The sequence below is a fragment of the Falco naumanni genome, chromosome 16 (genome assembly GCF_017639655.2).
Source record: "Falco naumanni isolate bFalNau1 chromosome 16, bFalNau1.pat, whole genome shotgun sequence".
Lineage (NCBI taxonomy): Eukaryota > Metazoa > Chordata > Aves > Falconiformes > Falconidae > Falco > Falco naumanni.
In genome coordinates this window covers 5,667,824-5,678,661 of record NC_054069.1, presented here as the reverse complement: position 1 = coordinate 5,678,661, position 10,838 = coordinate 5,667,824, and the positions used below count along the sequence as shown (strand labels likewise).

The window sequence follows — 10,838 nt, the reverse complement described above, 5'->3', positions numbered from 1 at the left end:
AGAACTAGACTAGTATGAAACCCTACGTTCATCATTCAGTCTTTTAAGGCTGCACACCTATCTTCTTCCAAAATAAGGGATCAGAATTCTGCCCATAACAAATCTTGCTGGGCTGGCTATTTGGAAGATGGCACCACCCTTTCATCATCTGTAGTCCGCAGAGAGCTGTGGCATAAAACCAGTGTCTTGTTATCATCTTTGAAAATTCTTACTGTATTTTGCCTAGGCAGTGGGCTGACAGATGCAGTATTCTAACTGAACTTGTGCACTCCTAACCTCTGTAATTTTAATCTGACATGGCATTCCACTCTACTTTGCAGCATCAATATGCAAAGATAGAGCTATTCTTGGTCACCTCTCAGATGTAAAAGCTGAAGGAAGGCCAGGTGTATTTTTCTGCCTTTAGCCTCTTTCACTATCATTAATCCAGATGCACCTGACAGAGAAGATAATGTGGTATGGGAGAGTTTAATGCAGGGGAAAAGAACTAAAGTGACCTTATGGTCTTCTGTTTTACAATTTTTACATTATTTACACCCCAAGCACAGCTTACCCTGGGAGGTTTAGGAGAAATGGTTCCTCCACTACAGTAGAATCCTGCCTCACATAATCCAGTTGGAGACACAAGTCCAGTCCCATTGCAGAAATACCCTTAAAATTAAGGGGCACCACAAAATGACCATAAAGGTATTGGTCACGTAAGACAGACAACAGCAAGTACATAGTGATAAATAACAATCACTGAAGCATCATGTTTGATGTCACCCACATCTATTCCCCAAATCCTTGTACTGAGAATTGCTGCAAGTACAGAGCTTACATGCCTGAACAAACAGCACTCCTTGTATCACCTCAAAAGTACCAAAGCATCTAGGGAAAGGGTGGAAAGGGAAGCTCACAGTGCAGAGGCTTGCACTTCACTGCGAGTATCCCCTTACACGGGAAAGTGGCAGATTTAGTCTCTCTATGCTCTGCCTAACATCTCTCTCCAACAAAGCAGTTGTTTGTCATTGTCTGCTACAGAACCACAAAGTTTCTCAGGAGCCCTAGAAATGCTGGTGTCTGGCTAGAATCTTGCTAATCCTTTCTTTCAGTATTGTACCTGCATCACATAGGAGACAGTCCTCGATCCCAGTATTCCCAGTTGAGTTGCTGTAATAACCACGAGGACACGGCTGTGGAAAGGCAGAGCCCACAGGACAGTAAGTTCCCTTTGGGCATGCGTTCCCCAGAAGACCATCTGTAGGTGTTGGACTAGAAACACCTCTGCTGCAGTAGAATCCAGCCAAACAGGGTCCTGTAACATGTGACTGCCCCGCAAGCGCACAGTAGTGCCCTGAGAAAGCGATGCAATGCCATTAGTACTGGCAGAAAAAAAATCCAGAAAGATACTTGAGAGCAAGCTACATACTGACACAGTTCATCCACTGAACCACTGAAGCTCAAGGGCATTCAATACACATTTTCATATACTCTCCTGTCACCATTATTTGCTGTTTACCTGGGTCACAAGGGGTGCAGTGAGACATCAGGCTGCTTCCAGTCTGTGGGTTGTAAGTCCCCTTAGGACATGGGAACTGAGTTGCAGAAGCAGTACCAGTAGGGCAGTAGTGGCCAGTTGAACATTGATTCTCCGAAAAGGAAGAAGAATTTTTGGGGCAGAAGAACCTGGTCCAAAGAGAGATTTAAAAAAAACAAAAGTGGGGGAAGGAAAAAAAAAAAAAAGACATTTCCTAGCAATATTCTATCCACAAGTACTCGAATAATAACAGTGGGGCTAGCTAGGCTAACGTGGCTGCTGCACTGTGCTGTATTGACCACAGAAGAAACCTGCTTATGCATATTACTACATTCTCAGTTGTTTCCTCATATGCCAAATTGATAGCATAATTGCAAAAGCCACAGAGACATAATTTTCTTAACTTGAGTCATAACACATCCAGGCTGTGATTCATCAACTTGTAAAAGTTAATCAAGGTCAAATCCAGTCAGTAATTGGAGAGGAATCCCCCAAGGAAAAGGCAGGCTCAGCATCAGGTGATACGCAAGATCCTCTTTCCCTTCCATGGGCCTATGCCAGCCTGTTGCCAAGGGAACCATCTACTACTTCAGACACGGAAAAAACTTTATGGTGCCAATGGTTTCCTTGCTCTGAAGAGCCTTCTGATCTAAATTCCTTTCCAGTGTAGTTGTAACCTGGTTTAGGGCTTTGCCCGGTTCCCTAATCAACTGTACAGCGTTGCTAAACAGAGCTTAATAGTTGCTCTGCTTCCTCACAGAGACAAGTGCTTTACAGTGGTAAAATAAATGTTTTTCCCACCACATATTCCTCCATGATGACTGAATAAACAATTATTTCCAACAGTCCCTTAGTCATACATATAATGCTAAGCTGTTACAACTCTTACCCTGCAGGACAGGGGAGGCAGCTGCCTTGCCTTTGTGAAGGGTTATAGGACCCTGCCGGACAAGCAATTGGAAGAGCTGTGCCCTTGGGACAGAAATAGCCTGGAAAAAAAAAACAAAAAACACACACACATCAGAATCGGCAGTCTTTGGAAAATCAAAGACAGACATTTAAGTGTGACCTTAACTCACCCTGGGGACACGGCTGTGCCTTCTCACCAGACACACAGTATTCACCTTCTGGGCAAGCATGGCACTTCTCTCCATGAGTGTGTGGCATGTAGGAGCCAGGGGGGCATGGAGCTGGACTCCTGGATCCAAGAGGACAAAAGTGACTCACTGGACACGGAGCTCCTGAGAGGCCATCAGTGGGGGTTGGGGTCTGGGCCCTAGTGACACAGTAGTACCTGCAGCCGTGAATACAGGAACACGCTCTCTTTATTTCAAAAGGGTAAAGAAAACCCCTTGTAGAACACCTCTTCTTTACAACGGCGTACATAAATGCATTCGCTTTTCTACTTACCCTGGGCTGCATGGTCCTGAAGGGGCCCTCTGCCCGGAGCTATTGCAGTAATATCCCCCAGGACAAGGCTGGCATTCCTGCAAACGCCCACTGCCTTCGCTGCCAGACCACGTGCCAGGAGGGCACGGTGATGGAAGTGGTGCACCTGGCAAAATCAGTTGCACCAGAGTGAGGGAAATGCCACCTCATGCTTTCTACAAATTAAGAAAAATGATGCTTTAGCAAAGCATACCTTCAGGACAATAATGACCAGGAGGACAAGGAAGTCCTGATTCTCCGTCTTGAGGGTTTCTTACTTGGGCACCGCTTTTGCACCAAAATCCCTCAGCACAATCTCCTGGAAAACAGAATAACATATACAAACCCCATGGATATATTAAAATAATAGGCAGGTAGATGCAAGTTTCAGAATACAGACTGAAATAATCATTTGCTATGCCATCGTGCAGAGCCACTACCAGTCTACAAATTAGTGATGCAATGGTCATCAAGCAGAGGAGCTGATTGTAACCGTAAGGAGTGCAGAATCAGCAGCAGATGCCAGACTGACAGTTCCTAGATAGGAAAGCACTTTACTGAGCTTTGACTGAGCACTGCCTCCATATTGGGCAACTACTTAAGCACACATTTCTCTTTAGGCACATATTCAACACATCCTTAAGTGAAGCCTGAAACATTAAGAAATTTATGAAGTGCTTTGCAAAAGAGTGACAACAAAATCATCAACACCAATGTGAAAAAAACAATCTTGAAAAAAAACTAGAGAGAGATCATTGCTGCGTATTTTGTCCTCTCTTTCTCTGCTAAGCCTAATCACACGCGCATCACTTACGTGAAAGGATCAGTTCTTTGGGAACTAGGCTGAAAAAACCCTCTTAATTCTAAAAAGAATGCCAGACAGGTTTGACACTGGAAAACTGCCCACTGCATTTTCTGATGGGGTATCATACACAGAATTCTAGTTTCTGCAGTCCCTCTCTCACTTCTTGCTTATAAAGAAAGAATCTTTTTCTTTCTCAGGAAGTTCTTGAATGTAAAATGGGACAGTTCACCTTAGCTGAGACCAGAACCCTAGTCCTAACTCCCTGGCACTAGCCATCAGCCATTGACACAACTCTCTAGCAGTAGCACATATACTCAGAAGAACAGCAAACACACCTGTTGGGGCAGCAAGTCCAGAGAATCCACAGTATTTTCCTGGTGGGCACCTTTGACATTCCTTGACAGTTTTCAGTTTTTGCCTTGGTCCAAAGGTTCCTGCGGGACAGCTGTACTGAGTGCTCCTGTTTGTCCCTGGCGGGCAGTAAAAACCTTGCGGGCACGGGTAAAGGGTGAAATCAATAACTGGCCCTTGCTGGCTGTCACAGTAATAACCTGCAGTGAAAATATGGGAAAGAAAACTAAATGAGTCACTGAGAGACGCTAGCTATTGAGGTGCTGCTCATTAGGAGAGAACAGGTTCTCCCAGGCTTACAAAGCACCTCACTGGCCAATCAAAAAATTAATCTATTGCTGACTTAAATTACTATTGATCTGAATCATAGTCTTGCTGGGACAAATACACATCAAAGCTTTCTACTTGCTGCACTCTTTAGAAGGAAATTTACCACCCAGTGGTCCCCAGAACACAGAGTAAAACTTACAGGTAGCACAGGAAGACACTTAGGGACACAGCACTCATCTCTAATTCCTTTCAGTTATTGAAACTCTTCAAATAAAGGTTTCCCCTTGCCAGTATTTTAATTGTTTCGAATACACAGACATTACTATTTCTGCTTTCACATCTGAATTATTTGCTTTAACCTCTAAGGTTTTTTTTCACACAGAGCCAGAATTTGTTCTCCAGCCAAGAGAATGAAACCATTGAAAATGAAGCCAGGCATGAAGACTCTAAACTTTCATCCATAGGAAGGCTCAAGAGTCAATAATGAGCAGTCATCTCTTGTAAGAAAGATGCACAGAACAACATTTGGATATTGTGAAAATGTAACTCCTATTTTCTGGGTGCCTGTGCAGTTTACAGCACCCCTCTGACTCCTGCCAGATCTCCCAGCAAGTGAACGGCTTTTTCACCTTTGGCTTTTCCACTCTAAAACAGTGACTCACAGGAAGACACTTATTCTGAACCTAATACACACAAACACGTGCTCCTTTGAGCACATCCCCAGAGACTTTGCCAATCTGCAATGCAGTGCAGTTTATTCATGACTTACCCTCCCAGCACTCTCCGGTTGGGGCACTGAGGCCAGGTACCTCACAATAGAAGCCCGAGGGGCAAGGCTGGCACTCTGAAAGCATTTTCCTCCCTGGGAGGCTGGAAAAGGTGCCAGCTGGGCAGAGCTTGGGCACTGCTGCTGCTGCAGCTGTGAGAACATGAGCAAGACAGAAATGAAAAATGAATGAAATTGCTGCATTCAGGGTTGGATGGATGCACAGCAGCATGGAAACAGCATCACTAAAGTCTTATTTTTCACTCATAGATCAAACAGCGTTGCATGGCAGAGGACAGGCATTACTAGCTTCATTTTACCAAGGAAACAGAGGTGAAGCCAATTACATTCTAAAGACAGATGAGTTGAGGCATCAAGACCAATATGTCACCACTTTCAAAGAACAGGCCAGGGGAAGAACAGAAGAATCTGGGACTTTGGGCACTGTGGTCAGACCCTAACAAGTTAACCACCATGCTCTCAAAATCTCCCATTGATTTTTCGGATATTTTATGACGTGAAATTTTCAGTATTTGAGATATTATGCGACATGGTATTTTTAGTCCCGATTGATGCTGGATACTTACTGCAGTAAGTCCCCACAGGGCAGATATTCCCAGTCACACCATCCGTTGGTTTAGGCAGAGCTGCTCCACCTTTACAGTAAAACCCAGCGGTACATTCCCCACTGGGGACAGACAGACCTGGAAGACAGAGAAGATAACAGCACTCGAAGCACTAAGGGAGAAAAGCAGGAAAAACAACCGCCCCCAGCCTCCCTCTAGGGTATGCCAAAGGCATCTCGCAAGCACTGCTACAGCTCTATGGAAGTATCAGGATAAAAAGAGCTCCTATTTAACACACTGAAAGAATACTGACGGGACAGAAAAAGAGTAGGAGGAAATGAAGCAGCAGTCAGTATCTCAGCATCTGCAGACAATACAGAGGAGTCTGACGGGAGACCCTGATTTTTCATACTGGTCCTCTGAAGAGTGGAACATGGCCACAGAGGCAAAGTGACTCATTCAAGGTCACACAGCAAATTCTGGGCAAACTCAGGTTTTTAGGGTCCTCTAATGTGTTCCGAAATAGCAAACATTTCCTTGTCTATACAACGCTTTTGGTTTCCTCCCCTCACAACAGATCACTCCTTTTCTCCAAAGACAGTAACCTGAGGCATTGCAGTAAAACCCTGGAGGGCAAGGAAGAGGCTCCGGGCTTCCTTTGGGGCAATAGAAACCAGCTATGCACTTCCCTCCAGTGGCAGTGGCTGGACAGAGGCAGTTGGCATTGGTGTAGTTATCCAGATCAAAAGGCCGTGAGGTCCAAGCAGCTGAGATGCAAAACCAACCTGAGAACAGAAAACATGACTGAGAAGCTCCAGCAATAACAGAGCCCCAGAAATTATCACGAATAAACCAGCTGGGATGGCTTTGCCTGTCATGTCTGCATGGCACAACTGCAAGCACACAGAATATGGGGCAGGTTAACACCACCAAAGTTTAACACCATCATGGCATAATTTTCCATGCAGTAGTATGTTCTATGATGCTTCTATATAATACCACAAAGATGATAAGAGATCTTGCATCTTTAAGTTCCATACTTTTGCTTTACTCTCACAAGGCTCAATTCAGCTGCCTAAGCAGGTTCAGAACGGCAGATGCAGAGATGACTGCTTGTGACTACCAGACGCATGAAATCTGGGCCCACCTGAACGAGCAGATGGAAGTCAGGTGGATGCCCAGGGTGTCTTCAATCTTACTAGCATCTAGTTACAAACTACAGTTAGGCAAGTGAATCAAGCAAGCAGGCTGGAAAGGCTATGATAAAAGGTGCAGGATATAAGCATCAGCCTCCCAAACGTACTGCTCCCAAGTGCTGTGCGATACGACAGCCAAACGACCCAGACTCACCTGCATCACACTCCCCGGAGGCAGCTGTCAAGTTCTCCTTCCCACAGTAGTGCCCAGGTGGACAGGGCAGGCAGCTATCCAAGCTCTGTGTCATGGGGTCAGGGTTATAGTAGCCCCGGGGGCAGGGAAACTGGGTAGCAAACCTGGTTCCTTTGGAATAAAGGGAGCAAGAATCCTTCATGAACTATAAATATCTTGGCTATTAATCCTGCAGTATTGATTCACGCCACCACTGCCAGTTTATCTCATTGCTGGTCTACACAGTGCACAGCTTGCCCTTCATGGCCAAGGCAGGCGCAGGGCACTGCTCAGCTTGCCTGTGAGGGGGTTAAGCAACAGCCATACCTATGGTTTAAAAAAATGTCGTTGGGTTGTTTTTTATTTTTCTGTGAAGAACCAGATTGACACTTAAACCTTTTGTTCACAGAGATAATCTCTTGCATTGAAGAAGGATGTTTTAGCCTGGCCAATGTATCGACTTGTCCCACATCTCACCTTTGGGGCAGTAGAAGCCAGCTGGGCAAGGATTCATACTGTAGCTGGTGGTATTTGCTGGGCAATAGTAGCCTGCAGCACAAGGAAAGCATGCAGCTTGTCTGGTGAGGTTGTTGTAAGTCCCTGCAAGGCAGGGTAAGGGAAAGCTGGTTCCTTCAGGACAGAAGTGGCTCACAGGACAAGGGCCTCCTTTCTCCCACATACCTAGGACAGAGAAAGGAGACACACCAATAAAGGGCGCTAACACCCTGCTGAGGAGGATCTTGTCTCCTCTGGGATCCCAGGAGAGATCAAGAGGATGTACAACACTAGCTAGAATGACCACCATATCCCAGCTTTGAAGTTACTCAATGTTGTGTCACCATGTCTCTTCTGTCCTTGCTTCACTGGCAAAGCCACAACAAACCATACTTAACAGATCAGCTTTCTAAACACTCTGCTTCACACACACCATGAATTCTGGAAAATACGGAATTGTCTGCTGGGGACTTGGAATTCTTCCCTGGAAATTTTTATTTCCAAGACACAATAAAATGACAAGGGGAATCGGGCTATATCCATTACAGGCACACACCTGTAACTTTCGTAGTATCTCCTTTGATAACACAGATCAGTGAGCCAACTGCTGCTTCATCTTTGGCATGTATACATTGGTACAAATACCTCAAAATTAATGCAGGGGCAAGAATACTGGGGGAAAAGGTGACATTTTTTAAAGCTACTCTTTGCCCAAGCCCCTAATTATGTGACACAGCAGATGAAGATACTGACGTTCAGCTGGTGCAGCTCACCGGGTGGTGATGGCGAGGAAGCTCCAGACAGGCAGTAGTACCCAGCTGAGCAGGGTCCCGAGGGTGCTGTGAGGCCGGCAGAGCTGCAGTAATAGCCAGATGGACACACTGTGCAGCTGGAGTCCTGCCAGTTGTAGAGCCTGGTGAGGGACATAAGCAGGCTGTTTGCTGGCAAGTGTGCAAATCCAGCAGGTAGACTGTTGATGCCTACACCTCTGGCCAAGGGAAAACCACCATGAAGCCTTTATGATCAATGCAAAGATGTGTCTAACGAGCCTTACTGAGCTGCGCTCTGCTGCTTAAAGGATTAAGGGAGAGACCAAAAAGAAAAGGAAAATAAAAATTAACATCAGCAAAACCAAGAACCAGCTTACCTATCTGAGTAAGTGCCCACAGGGCATTGCTGTGGGATACTCGTGCCAGTGGGGCAGAAGTGTCCAGGTGGGCACGGGCCACCAGTGCTCGTGTTTGTGGCTCCATTAGGGTTTGGGACACTTGCTCCTACACGAAGAAGATAGACCAAAGGTAAGATACGGGTTGCTATTTATAGGCAGGCCTGTCCCCCATGCCTAAAGAAACATTTCCATACTTGACAGAAGAGAGCAGCTGATTGTTACTTACTACAATAAAGCAAACAAATCTACAGTGGAATGGAATAATTAAAAGCAAGTACCATAAGAGAACAGAAACATTTGGATGGTTTGCCTTTTTACTTTATTTCACCGTAGACCTGCTGCTCTAAAAGCTGGTGTGTTAGGAAGGAAGGAGACTATGACCACATGTTATACAATGAATTCTAAGCCCCTATGAGAATGTGAGATTTAACTACAGCTCATAAAATCCTGCTCTAGCATGTATCATCAATCTCTAACGTATAGGCAGGAAAAGTGATACCCAGAAGAGAACAGCTCACAGGAGTTCCCAATGCTGCAACTAGGACTAAAAGTGATCCCAGACGCCCGTCTCTCACACTAAACCCAGAACCATTTGTTCATTGAACAGGCCAGTAGGTACAGAAACTATTTTATTTATGTGAGAATACTGGGAGCATCTATGGAGTTCAAAGACCTGTCACCCACATAGCAAACTATGGATTCAGAGAGAGTTGACTGCTGTTTCAGAGCAGTCTCCAGGCCTACACGCTAGTTGGAAAATAGAAAGTTAGAAACAAAAAAGATGTCCTGTTTTTAGTGAAAGCTCCCCTTCCACTGGCATGGCAAACAACACTCACAGTTATCTGTTGGCGTTTCCTTTAAACTGAAATGCATCTAAAAGGTATCTTAAATTTGGACTTGATCTTGGTAAAACCTTCATGTCAACTGCCTGGCAGAGAGCACAGGAATTGGTGAAGACCTGAAAGAAATCTTGAGGAAGGCATAAACTGCCAAATTAGAACAGTCAAAACCAGAGAGCTAGGCCTCCATAAAATATGTATTTGTCTGTTTTTTCGGCTCCTGCAGGTGGCTCTCATGTCAGACTTCTCTGGATAATTTCAAGGACATAGTAACTTACTTAAAAGAAAACAAAATGTTGGGATCCTTATTAAATCACCTAAACTCACATCCCATGCTTCTGTGACACGTATCAAATGCTAATCCTCAGCAACACGGTTGCAGCGTGCAGCACAGAGAAAACTCAGTGCTACTGAATACGGTGCGGAAGGACTGAACGAAGTTGCTACTACCTTCCTAACGTCCTTTGTCCTTCCAAATACAAACCTTTATTTTAACCCAACAGTGGCTGAAAGCTGCCAGGAAACTTGCTCACAACAGTCAAGTTCCTATGGTAGCAACTTGCGGGAGTCTACTACTTCTAGTTTTTCCTAAGTCCTACTCCTCAGAAAGAAAGTATTTAGAGAAACTTCTGATGTGACTGAGTACAACCTTATCACATAGCTTCATTGCTCAGGACTATCTTGGCACTCTGCTATAAAAGCCAGGGAGAGATTGCACAGAGAATGTATAAAACCCAGCCCCTGAAGGGCCACAGCTTCCTACTTTTTTACTTCCCTTTTTGCCCTGTGAACGCTAAATTCAATACCTGCTGTGCAGAAGAACCCTGGCCAGCAGGGACCACTTGGAGAGGATAATCCCCATTCTCCACAGAACATTCCTGGAGGGAAAAAAAAGAGTATTAGCAAACTGGGAGAAAAAACAGGAGAACTGCTGTGCTGTATACACTGATTGGAAGGCAAAGGGGAAAACTTTGAGACAGCCTCAGCATTAGCACAACTGGGACAAAACCACATTCCAACTCAGATCATGCTCCTCTGGAAAACCCCAAGTGTCAACCAAACTCTTCTTCAGAGCCTCAAAAAACCTCTGTGGCTCAATGGGGGACACCATCAGCAGGTCAAGGAACCTCCTTTGTGTGTTTTTATGTTTGCATTTCTTAGAAGTGAGATACCCATCAGTGAATCAGGAAAATACATGTGCAGGAGATCACCCTCGTAGACACTGCCCTACACGGTCAACCAGAGTCCTCGGTCACTTCCTCA

The 10,838-nt window shown here is 45.1% G+C and overlaps 1 long non-coding RNA gene across 1 annotated transcript; it reads right to left on the bottom strand.

Annotated features, from left to right (window-relative positions):
• Positions 1-553: 553 nt before the first annotated feature.
• LOC121098408 lies at positions 554-2,491 on the bottom strand. Its single transcript, XR_005831263.1, has 4 exons — positions 2,409-2,491; positions 1,502-1,668; positions 1,103-1,336; positions 554-651 (listed from the first exon to the last, which is right to left on the bottom strand). It is a non-coding gene; the product is annotated as an uncharacterized LOC121098408 (long non-coding RNA).
• Positions 2,492-10,838: the final 8,347 nt, after the last annotated feature.